This window comes from Rhea americana, unplaced genomic scaffold (assembly GCF_003343005.1).
Source record: "Rhea americana isolate MKP2758 unplaced genomic scaffold, rheAme1 scaffold_54, whole genome shotgun sequence".
Lineage (NCBI taxonomy): Eukaryota > Metazoa > Chordata > Aves > Rheiformes > Rheidae > Rhea > Rhea americana.
This window is the reverse complement of record NW_028186690.1, coordinates 3,019,854-3,032,233: the sequence shown is the minus strand read 5'-3', so window position 1 is coordinate 3,032,233 and position 12,380 is coordinate 3,019,854. Positions and strand designations below refer to the sequence as shown.

The window sequence follows — 12,380 nt, the reverse complement described above, 5'->3', positions numbered from 1 at the left end:
GTTTCGAGTTTTTCTTCTTTTCCTTTTGAGCCACGAAATGCTCATAGATGACTGCCTTCATTGCAATCTCTAGGAATTTGTAGGGAATGTGGTGGAACTGATTTGGAGTAAATTATTCTATCAGAAACATTTGTAGAMGGGGTAAACTCTAAAGTACTGAAAGCCTTGGGTTGCTCTGTCAGATGGACCTTACTACAGGGGCTGTTTGGAAGTAAATTGCTAGTAGAGGTAAATCAAAAGTTTTCATGGAAAAGTTGTCATTTTGATGAAAATGTTTTTTGAAAAGAATTATTTTTCCTAGGTGAAGGCTGGAATTGGCATAGGGTTGGGAGTGTAAATCCCTAGTTTCCCACAGCAGGATGTGAATGTCCCTGGGAGCTTTCAGACAGCATGGCAGACCGAGGCTTGGTTCATTTAGATAATGATTCTTGCTCTGGTGTAGTACTTGGCAGCTGTGATTCGAGTCAAGGATTTGACTGTGGTCTCAAGGAGCCTGGGTTAATACCAGCACTGGTGGGCTGTTCCGCAGTATGGGGTATGGCTACGTCTTTTCCCCCTTGCAGTCAGTATTATTTCTGTTTTAATGAAAACTTCTAAATAATCTTGGTCTGAGAGGAAAAAAAATAAATTCTGACATATCTGCTGTAGCACAAAATCTAAAATAACAGGCAGTAAGAAGAGAATTCAGTGTCCAAAGACTAACATTTAGCTATCACATTAGAGAAATAAAAACATAGAAACAGTATGAGCTATTGGGTGATGTCTTTTATAAGCCTATATCCTTAAGAAGATGCTTATTTTCTTGATGTAGTTGATATTGGTACTGTAATTCTTGTAAATGGTGAGTAGTATTCATAATTTGGTGTTCCTGATTCATTTCTGTATCAATGTCAGAAAGAGAGAGCAATACAAAGCCACTTCAAGTGTTACTTTTCATTGTTCTCTATTACTAACCTGTGTCAGATTTTTGAAACTCAATAGCATTTTTAATAACAATAAAGATGCTTAATAACATCTTATAGAACGATTATGTATAATATATATAATAATAAATTCCAACCGTGGAAAATGAATTATACTGTATGTTTAAGTGCCTGAAGACTCTGAACTTTTCATTAACTTCTGTGGGTGCGCTTTTTGGCCAACTGGGAAAACCTATGGGTGCATATTAGCTGTGTGAGCGTATGCAGAATACTGAAGAGCCTGTAGGTTAGTGTATCACTTGTGGGTACAGAAGATTGGGTGATGGTCCTCAATTTGTCCATGGCAGAATAGGTTAGATTAGCTTATTGCTAGAAATATTAATGTCAATATTTCAGATGTGCATTCTTTTTTCTATTTGACCAAATGATAATTGTCCCACAGTTTTTGYTTTGTCTGTAGAAACATTTTAAAAAACATAAATAAGATGTTAAAGAACATATTACAGAGCTGTTGAGTTTTTATTGCATATTGCCCCTTAATGGTATATGTGTAGGGAATATGASTAATACTTGCCACTTTTCATCGCACTAGAATAAAGCAAAAGCTTAGATAATAAAGTAAAATGTCAAAACTGGCAAGTTATTTCTGAAATATGAATTATTTATTTTTGTAATGATATCACAATGGATATGAGATTTGTGAGTAAAACAGATGACTGGTCGTGGAAAGCATGCTTAGAAAACATAAATGGAAGATTTCCTTTGTTATTTGATAGGTCTGAAGGCAGACYTTTATTACAAAGCATAAAGCATTGGTTTTGAAAGATATCAGTATCTTATGTTTATATATTTCTATACATTGAATTATTCCTGATCAACATAAAATGTAATGCGCTTGGTGAGAATGCAAGTAATATGGAATATTTACAAAAAGTAGTTTTGAAAGTGTTGAAATGGGACTCTTCCATATTATTTTGAATCTTTTTTGGCCTGGGTGGGATGTGATGCATAACTGATGTATACTGATTTTAGAGGAACGTTGGAACAACCTTGCTCCTAATATCAAGTCTTTGAAGTAGACAGTTTATGCCTGTATGCTATAAATACACTTCTTTAAGCCTTTTGCTGCTCCACTGATCAATCAGAATTGCTTCTTGCTGAAAGACATCTGGTGTCACTGCAGAGGTTACTGCTACCTYCTTTTTCTCATTGCAGGAATGAAGCTGAAGTGTTTGAGCTTGTGGCAGGCATGGGGGTAAGGGTCCTCTACCCCCACTAGTCCTCATTCATTAAGAGAAATGAAGATGTACCAACACATTTTCCATAAGTGGGCACGTGCATTGTGCAAGTGCCTTTATGATATATACGAAACATTGGTAGTAGAACTGAAAAGCAGTGTTTCAGTTCTAGGGCATGGAAAAGTGGGARTCATCAGTTAGATCTGGTGGCCAGCATATATGGGGCTACTTGTGGCAACAGCAACTTCGCAGGGAGGTCGTTGTGTATAGAGGTGTGCTGTGTGGAGCATTTTATCTGGAAGACCAGTGAAATGCACAGTCTGTCAAGTAGAAGTTGCTCTGCAACTTTTGCTTGGTGTCAAGTGGCTGAATGAATGTACGCTTTCAATGGTGAGCAGACTTCTGTTGTGAAAACAGCGTTGAAGACAGTTGTGAGTTGGAAGGTATTTTCATGTAGTGCTCCACTAGATGGGTGATAGACATAAGYGTCTGTAGGTCTTTAAGCTATGCTTTCACAGATGAAGGAAGTATGTTTATTCAGCCTGTTTGATGCATCATTAGGAAAATATTGTCACAAGAATACTGTGTTTTCTCATGTTATTAACTAAACTAGTTAGCATTTTACTATTTGTTAACTACTGAAGATAGTAAAAGAATATTTAGAGCCATTAGTGCCATATGAAAGGTTCCTTACTGTTTGATTTGTGTTCAGGTGTTACAATATCACAGTGGAAAAATCCTGGTTTTCAGCTCTGCATGTATAAAAGCATTAAATAAGATAAAAAATTGCTACATTTAAAAAATAATGATGATTAAATTTCAGTGTTTGAAAATAAATGTCAATGAGAGATTTCTAATGGGTCTGTTTGGACCCTTCATTTTGTATTTTTCTTGTAGTCAGAAATTATGGAGCACATAGTACTTTACCTTTTGAAATATGCTTTTAGAGATTCAAAAATACTACAAAAACTCACTGAATAGAAATGCTGGCACTTCAGTTCTCRGATCTTGGTTCCCCTCTAGTTGCAGTCCTAGTGAAGTGAGTTAGGTATCATCTTCTAAATCCCCAAAAGAGTGTAGTRCACCTCACTAACATACTCAATTTGCATAAGCTGGTAGAACTTCTTCCTCCAAAGATTTAAAGAATAGAGAGAAAATCACCATTTAGTACTGAGAGAGGGTGCTATAGGTCAGCCTCTGGATAGACAAAACAGAGACCCCATGAATGAAGTTTTGTTTTGTCTTCTTTGAAGACACAAAGAATTAGTTCTAAGTAGGAAATCATTATGATGATTTCTGAAGACTATTTAAATGATAATTCTTCCAAGGAAGGCTTCTTTTAAAGGTCAACGTAATCAAAATTATTAAAAATGTTGGTGCTACAAAGCACTTCGTATATCTTGAAAATTAAACATATTAAAACTCATTTATCTTAAATGCATTAGTGGAAATGCAAAAATCTGTAGTAGTCTATCACAGATGGTTGAGTTACGGTATGTTTTCAGTAACYCAGATAAATGGAGGTTTATGAGAAGGAAACTAATATTAAAATTGAGAATTAACTAGTAAAATTTAAAAGAACAAGAATATTTGTACCCTCAACATCTTGAGGGCAATAACCTGTCAGGAACTGTATCCACACCTCCACCCCTGAAGAATAAATAATTTTACATTCATTAGAGTTGTAGTAAGAGTCTTTTATTTTTTTTTTTTTTTCCCTGCAAAGGCCTCCTGATATTTTTCTCTCTTTTGGATCGCATGTTTAGAAGATCTGTTAGCATGGGGCTCCACACAGACAAGTGTGTTAGTGTGATTACAGAAATGAGAACTAAATACACTGCAGATACACAGCCTCAGAGATTACAGACCCTCCTGAGTGACTGGTGCGGTCTTCGTATGGTTCTGTGTTTGTGCATCCTATAAAAGTTCATATAAACAGTCATATAAAAATATTCATATAAAGGAAGTATTAGTAGTCTAAGTTCACTTAGATGGAGAGCCTTATTTTCCTCACTTTTTATTTTTTTGTTTTGTAACTGTATGTACAGATTGGATATCTCTTAGGATTTATGCAGGGTTTTTTTTGCAATGCTTACTGTTATACTGATGAGATTTTAAAGCCAATGAAAACTTTAGTGAGGCTACACCTGTGCTGCTCTGTCATGAATCTTCAGCATTGATCAAATCCTTGCAAGCCTCCTAAATAGAATTTGCATTGATTTCAATTCAGTTTCCATGCGCAGCATTCTTGCATGATTGGACTCTATTTCTGTAAATGCAAATGATGGGAATGTACATTGGTAAAGAATCTTCAAGTTATAAAAACAATCTAACAAAATTGTGAGRAAGTTTTTCTGTATCTATAATCAATTTCCAAGATTCTGTAGGTCTTCAGGCCYACTGATGAAGCTCTGCAAAGCCAGATCTTCTAAAATTTGGCATTTCTCAGGCCCATTATAAAGGATATAGGTCTAGAGGCCCTAATTTTTGAACCTAATTTTTGAGGAAGGTGCATGAAGGGATAGAAAGATTAAGGGATAGAAAGGTGATTGTCAAGAAAAATGTGTAAGTAAAAAAAAATTTCACAAATTAAGAGGTGAAAATCCATAGTTTTCCAGACTGATTTTTTACTTCAAGTTATAATTTGCTTTTACATTGAAAAGTCTCAGTATTTTGAGACATCACATTATAATATTTACTTATTCATTATTCCATGCATTGAAGTCTTCATTCCTTTAATATGCACAGTATTTTAAACACCTATTTTCTTCTTAATAATACAGACAGCACCAATAAGACTGCTAAAAGATCCCATGTGCCATCATTAACATTTTTTTCGTATTTCAGYTAGTTTCATTTGTCCAAATCCACTGGAGGCATTGGACTTACAATGTAGACCCAATGTGACCTCTGGAACTCTTAATAGTAAAGAAGAAAAAGCATAATATGATTCTCAGAGCTTGTACAGAATTCGCAGTGCTGGCTTTTAGAAAAAGAAACAACATAAACTTTTGCCTCTGAAGTGAGCAGGCTTGATTTGGACAACATTCAGAGAAAATATAAGTAATATGGTCAGTGATACTAGTTTTTAGAGAGTTACTGTTCAAACTGAAACCCAAAGTACAAAAAAAAAATCAGATACAATTGCAATAAAATAAGTATACAATTGCAATAAAATAAGTACTCAGCAGCTCTCTATCAGTGTGCCTCTAAATCAAAACAGAAATGACATTATCTACAGGAGGGTGATGTTTTTATTGTTTCTTCCTTTTTTTCTTCTTTTTGATTTAATTATTCAAGCAACACTCTAAAATGCAAAAAGCAGCATCTCTTTCAAGATGGCATAGCTGTGAACACTGCATAACGAGTCTCCATAGTGTTCAAAGATTATTTTAATCTACCATCGTAATAAACAGCGGGGAAGTTTTTTAAAGGCTCTGTAGAACATCTTGGAGTAACATTTCTTGCCTTCAATAAATCCCTGCAGTAAAAGCAGCRCACGGTTATTTGTGAAGTGTACTCCAGCATATGCAGAAAATGCTATCTGCAAACTTATTGCCAGCACTAGCAGCAACAGTGTGTAGTGCCACTCTATCTTGTGCTAATAAGTACCATAGAATTAAGAGAAAATAGGCACACAAATATCCTATTATTTAACATTGCAAACTATAAGGATGGAGAACAGCAATGTGGGATAGTAGCTGGGAAAAGCACCTTTTGGCCTGTCTGAGATGTGCTTGCACCAGCATCTCTGAGCAGGTAATTTCAACTATTTCATTCTTCCATGGTTTGGTTATAAAGTTCTCTGCAGTGTAAATATCCAGCAGAGTTATGATCACCAGTTTACTACTTCTGGCAAGCCTCCATGTGTTTGAGTAGAGATCAGTGTAGGAATGGATATGCTACCAGTAAGCAGGTATTTACCGCATAAAATTATTTTCTAGAACATTGAGACCTTTTATAAATTTTTCATGCAAGCACTTTGAATGGAGCAATGACCACATCTGACCTAAAATACATCCAAATGCCATTTTAAGAAAATAAAAACCGCATTACCTGTGTATGGACAACATGTAGAATTGCTGTACCAGTTTTGAGCAGGAAAGACGTCGATAACCTGGAGCGACTTTAGCAGAAGGCCATACAGCTGGTCAGGCCTGGAGCACTTGCCCTTCAAGGAGAAGGCTAGGGGATGGGGTTTGTTTAGCCTGAAGAAGAGGTGGCATCAAGGAGACCTAACAGCAGCCCTCCAGTAACTACAGGGGCTGCAAGAAGACCGAGCCAGTCTTTTTGCAGCGATGTATGGCAGGAGGACAGGCAACAGTGGGCACATGATGAGACAAGAGAGGTTCAGACTGGATACAAGGAGAAATGTTTTCCCTGTGAGGGCAGTCAGGCAGCGCAGAAGGTTGCCCAGGGAGGTTGTGCAGTCTCTGGCCGTGGGGATTTTCAAGATCTGACTGGATGAAGCCCTGAGCAACCTGGTCTGACCTCGCAGCTGAGCCTGCTCTGAGCAGCAGMTTGGACTAGAGACCTCCTGAGGTCTCCTCCAACCTGAATTACMCTGTGATCCTCTGGTACTATGATATTTGATGATAATTTTCAAATATGGTATGTCACATTTGATGCAATGTTATTTTTTTAGAGGCTTAAACAAATACAGTATATTAACTTTATTTAAGAGAGTATTTCTTTTGTAGGCTTTTTTCTCTAAAAAGCCTAATTTGATGGCTATTTCACTGAAAGCTTGTGTTTTGCCAAAATATCAGATGGTTAAAAAATGCATACAAGTATAATCATCTCAATAGGAGGCTTAATAGGTTATCTTTATCAAGRTTTTTTTAAAAAATGAGCAGCAAGTGAATAAAATGCACTAACATTTAAAAGAATTTAATACTCAAATGCTTCATGTATTTATTTTATTTTTTTCAAATTATTTTCTATCTAGAGCTATGGATACCTATGTCATCGGTGGTCTGAAATTTGGCACCTTATTTAGACACCAGAAAAAATATGGRTTTAGTGAAAATGATCTTTGACCTGAGCAGTCTAGGACTTATCCCCTCAATGTTTACATATCTCTTTAAGCAATTTCTGGATAGAAGTTGAGCTCCATTTGAATTCTGTGTCCATCTACATATATCTCATTGAAAGCTCCACTATGGCAAGAACAGCAAAGGGTAGGAGGAAGGCAATAGCATTAAACCCATTTAATAGAAGAGGAACTAGGGATGAAATGTGTTCGATTATACTGATAGAAGAAATGTGTGGGAAAATCATTAACTAAACTCCCTGAGTTTCTCATCCTAGAAAATGAACAATAAGCTCGTATGTTTGTCAGCAGCAGATTTTTTTTTTTATTATTTTTATAGATGTCCTAGAAGCTAGACAAGGTTCAGAATATGACAATTTTGTGCATGTACTTCCTGTAAATCCAAAGGACAACTTTTATTAAATTGAGCAGTGCAAGATCAGGCRTATTGTTGTTTTTGCAAACTGAAGGAAAACATGCTGAAACAAATATATGTACTTGCAACAAATAATGCAAGCAAATCTTACCATTTATTATTTCATTTTACACCTTTGCARAGCTCCTGTTTGCATCTTACTTGAATATTCTTAGGGTGCTGATCTCAGCCAGTGACGTGGTGAAAGAATCATATCCGTTGACAAATAATGGATAGAAAACTAATGTGAGAAATAGACTAACCATGAGGTTGTTTCATTATCTACAGGGTTATCCTGGCCTGAGAGTCCCAAACCATAACTTTTTTTTTTCCCCTTGACCAAATTCCTTTTTCTCCTTTGTAGGAAAAAATAAGCAGACTTTCTGTTCATTTCAAATCAAGTTATGGTAAGGCGACTGCAAGTAGCTGAGTTGATAATTTTTAAAATTTTTAAAAATTTTTAATTTTTTTTCTCTCTCCTCTCCTCCGTCCCTCCTCTGCCCACTCTTCCCTCCCTCCTTTACTGCTGGAGCTCATGGGCCCTCAAGTGCATCATACGAGCTGACCGTATGCATGGTACTWCTTAAATTTAATGAGAAAGGGTAATTTAAACCTCTGCTCAAGTGCAGGAAAACAATGGCAGTTGTACAGTTTTTGATGCCATATACATATATATATATACGTATATAAGAGAAGAGCCTTCCCCCAAGTTGCTTGTCTTTCCAATGGGCTCTCCTGGGCTTCCTTCTGGAGCTGGAGGTGGTTCCACTGAGCACCTTTAGCTTGGCAGTAAGCTGACGGGGACCCCTTTCTGCTCAGCAGCTCTGGCAGGAGCACATTAACCTCTTAAAACGCACTGCCGCTGCTGTTTGTGGCCATTCGAACGTGCTGTCGTAGGATCAAAGTGTCAGCTCGTATGAAGCGTCCTAGCTCTGTTCATGTTAAGGGAAGCAGGGCAATTTGCTCTAAATTAAAATTTGGTTAAAACATGTATTTTTTTTTTTTTGGAGTATTTTAGTCCTCTTACAAAGTCTTGCCTGGGACAAAAAACATATGTAAGGAAAACAAAAATGCCAGTTCTTCAAAGATTTATAGTTTTATATACTTCTTTTTTTTTCCCCCATTGAGTGAAGTAATGAATGCAGGTTTATACACTGGATCAAAATACACCTAAGTAGATTGCTGATGCTTTATCTAGCTTTTTTGTTTGGAAAAAAAGTGGAAAGTTTCCCATTTGTTTGTTTCTTTTCCTCATTAGATTTGCAGCCTGACAAAGTTCTTCAATTCCAGTACATATTTTACAGCACTGGTTGTCAGCCATAAGCAATAATTGCCCATGTTTTAATTTGAAAATTTTGAAATTTTGGTGTTTGCCATTATGTACAGCTTGCAAATATATGTTGGCAACACTGGTCTGAATAGTTCACAGTAACAGTACTAATAAGGTTTTGAAATTGTTCACCSTAGTGGTTATGAGATCCAAATGAGTATAGGAGTGGAAATGACTATTATCTTTTCTCATTATTATAGAACTGATTATAGAACTATTGCTGACATTCTGCTTCTGGGAAGTAAATTGTGTGATGAAAATGTAGTGTATTTTGGGTATGATTGGTAACAACTCATTAAGCGGGGGCTTCAGCAGCTGTGCATAGGGGAGCCAAAAATATTTCCTGCTTTAGTGTAGTCAGTTGGCACCGATTGCACAAGTAATTTCTGTTCACTGGCCATTATGCCACAAGCTTCTTAATATGGATCCAAAAATATATTATGATAAACAGTATGTCATGTATTTGTAGAACTTCAGGTATATTCGGGTAGCCAAGGTAGCATTTCTAGTGAAYAGGTTTCAATTTTGTATATGTAGCAAAAATAAATTACTCTTCAATCATTTATTATAGCACGAAGGGGAGCAAGTGACATATGCTGAAAAAGATCATGATAGGATTTACTATAATTGAAAACCAAAGCATAGTGCCCTATTAGTAGAGGTGGAAGTCTAATAAGTGATGGACCTCTAAAAGAGATGAATAGAATAATGGATGAGGAAATCAATGAACAGATTAGAAATAGGTATGAACCTAAAAAAAGAAAGGTGACCTTTAATGGATTTCAAGGGATTGACTTGGTGGCTGACTAAATTAATCACAGTTCCACTGTTAGTGCAACTTTCTGTGCAAAGAAAAAAAAAACAAAAAAAACAAAAAAACAACCGTGCAACCTTGCAAGGGATGTGTAATTAAAAATAGCAGTATCCCGTGTCTGTTCTGGAGTATCATGGAGCACATCTTGTCATATTTCCATTGTAGTATATGTAGGTATGATCRTGTTTAAAAGGAGGATTTAGATTTCTAGTAATAAAAATCATTCTACTGTTTCTAAAGCTTATGCAGTAGTTAAAACTTTAATTAAACAGGTTTGCAAGAATGGGGAATAGAGACTAAGTTCATAAACCAGACAGATATGCTTTGTAAATGAAGAAGAAAGCTAATTAAGTCAAGCATAGCAGCATAATATTAATTTTTAAAAACACTTCAAGCATATTTGTAGTAAATCTTGCCACAGCTATTGCATATTTCCTAATGAGTTATTCTGCAGTTTAAGTAAGTTCAGCATCTCTGCTGCCAACGTTCCATAGCTAGGTTGGAGGGRAAAAAAAAGTATATCTTTAGGCATTATGCTAATATTTATTTCAGCACAATTAACTCTTTGAGCCCTATTTATGAAAAGGAAAGGGCAAAATTGACATATGGAAATGGTAAAGACCAGAATATTTTTCATTCCTGTAAGCTAGATTCAGTTAATGTTAATTTTAATTTCTTTGTGAAGTGCCAGAGGTTAATACGAAGTTCTTGCTTGTCTCTATCAAGAGCTATCTCATGTGGGATCAGATAGGGCTATGTTCTGTAATGTGTGTGGAAGGTAATTAAGCAAATTAGTGAAGTGCTACAGTTCCTTCCATATGAAGACAAAATTCAGCTACGTGCTTTTATATTGTCAGGTTTAGATAGTTAGGTTGATAGCACTTTCTAGTATTTAGCTGCAGTTGGAGATTGTCAGGAAATAATTTTGGGAGGCTGGCAGAGTGATCCTGTAAGTACAAAGACAAGTGTTTTAAGGTGCACCTACAGCACCAATTTCTAGGTAGTTCTTTGCAATTATATATTTTCCCCTATTTGGGTATGTTATGATAACTGAGGAACTGAAGAACCATTCTGTATATGGTTTTATACACTATCTGTATATCCCTTTTATATTAAATAGAACTTATGTCATGTAGTTGTACATGTTTTTGTTTGTTTTTTGAGTATAACTATTCAAAAGAAAGCCAAAATTCTATAAAATTATTTATTCTTCTGTGTTCCCTTAAACTATTTAATTGATATTTAAATAATAATTATCTTCTAATGTTATCTACTGAGGTCTATTTATTCCTAAGTTACAGTTTTAAAGTAAAAGCTACAAAGTGTGGGATAAAAAAGGGATAGAGTCAGGTAATGGTGGCTTAAATATCACTGGCAATGACTTCCTACAAGAAACCAGAGATGTAGCAATATCTTGGAATTTGCTGGTGCGCAACCACAAGGACAAGGGCATTTGTGTGTGAAACGTAAAAGCAGCCTCGGGGTACCTAGGCAAAAGGCTGCAAAGTCAAAAGCAGACAGCAGTGTTAACAGCGAAAGGCTACAGAGCTGCAAATGGAAGACCCCTAATGTTACAAACCTTAAGGCACKGTGCAATGTCTGTACCTTTCATTTCTCTGTGGAAAAGGTGAATTTCTATTATAATGACAAAAGAAGAAAAGCTAGGACTCTTTCGTAGGTAATTTGAGACCCATTATTTAATGTAGAGCCTTGGAAAATTCTGTATGGACAGAACTAACCATTTACAGTAGAAATACTTGCAGTAATAGATAATCAGCTCTTGYGGAGTATGTGTAACATATCTCAAAACCCCAAAGCACCTCTACTTCTTCCAGATTTTTGGCACACATATTAGAGAGAGATATTTCTGGCTCTTTCTTCCCCCCACCTCTTTATGTATCCTCTGTAGACCTGTGTACCAGCTGAAGTTAGTCTGTGAGAGCCTATGTAGGTGATGTACTTGTGTCCTCTTGCTGTGTTCCTTTGATGTAAATAACATGTTTTGAAGAGTCTCTTAGAAGTGTTCAAGGATTAACATATACCATCCTTTCACACACAAACATGTGWGGATCATTTTGAGTATGCCGAACTATGTTGCACATCTACTCTATAGACCACGTTTTCCTTTTACCAGAGTTTAAGAAGTTTCATCTTTCAGCTGCTCAATTCTGTTTTATTAAATTTAACTGTTAGATGCTGGCCTGTTGCTAGGATAATGGCAAAAAAATTAGCATATGACACTGAAATGTTTATTCTCCCCCCTCCCCCTTCTCTTAAGACCTACTTATTTAGGGCTTGAGATAAAGCATTTCCCTCTATGAGCACTTTGCACATATTCAGTACTGAAAGAAAATCATAGCTGAAATTTTTGAATACAAAGTCTTCTATAAAGCCATTTGATTTGTTTTTGAGTTTAAATACAAACTGAACAGATATTGCTTTAGCCATAGGCTTTTAGCACGAGAGGCTACCTTTTCCAGAGGAGGCCCAACACTTTTCCATATCTGTTAGGCTCTTGGATATGACTGCAGAAGACTTTTATTCTTCTGTGGTTGCTTTGATGTGAACACAGTTGATAGGTATGTCTACTGTGAGCATTCTTGCTTAGGTTCCTAAGTATTAAAAACC

General features: G+C 36.1%; 1 protein-coding gene across 3 annotated transcripts in view; it reads left to right on the top strand.

The window, feature by feature from the left end:
* IMMP2L (inner mitochondrial membrane peptidase subunit 2) overlaps nucleotides 1–12,380 on the top strand; it is a 477,417-nt gene that overhangs the window by 322,198 nt on the left and 142,839 nt on the right. The gene's annotated exons all lie outside the window — the stretch shown is intronic.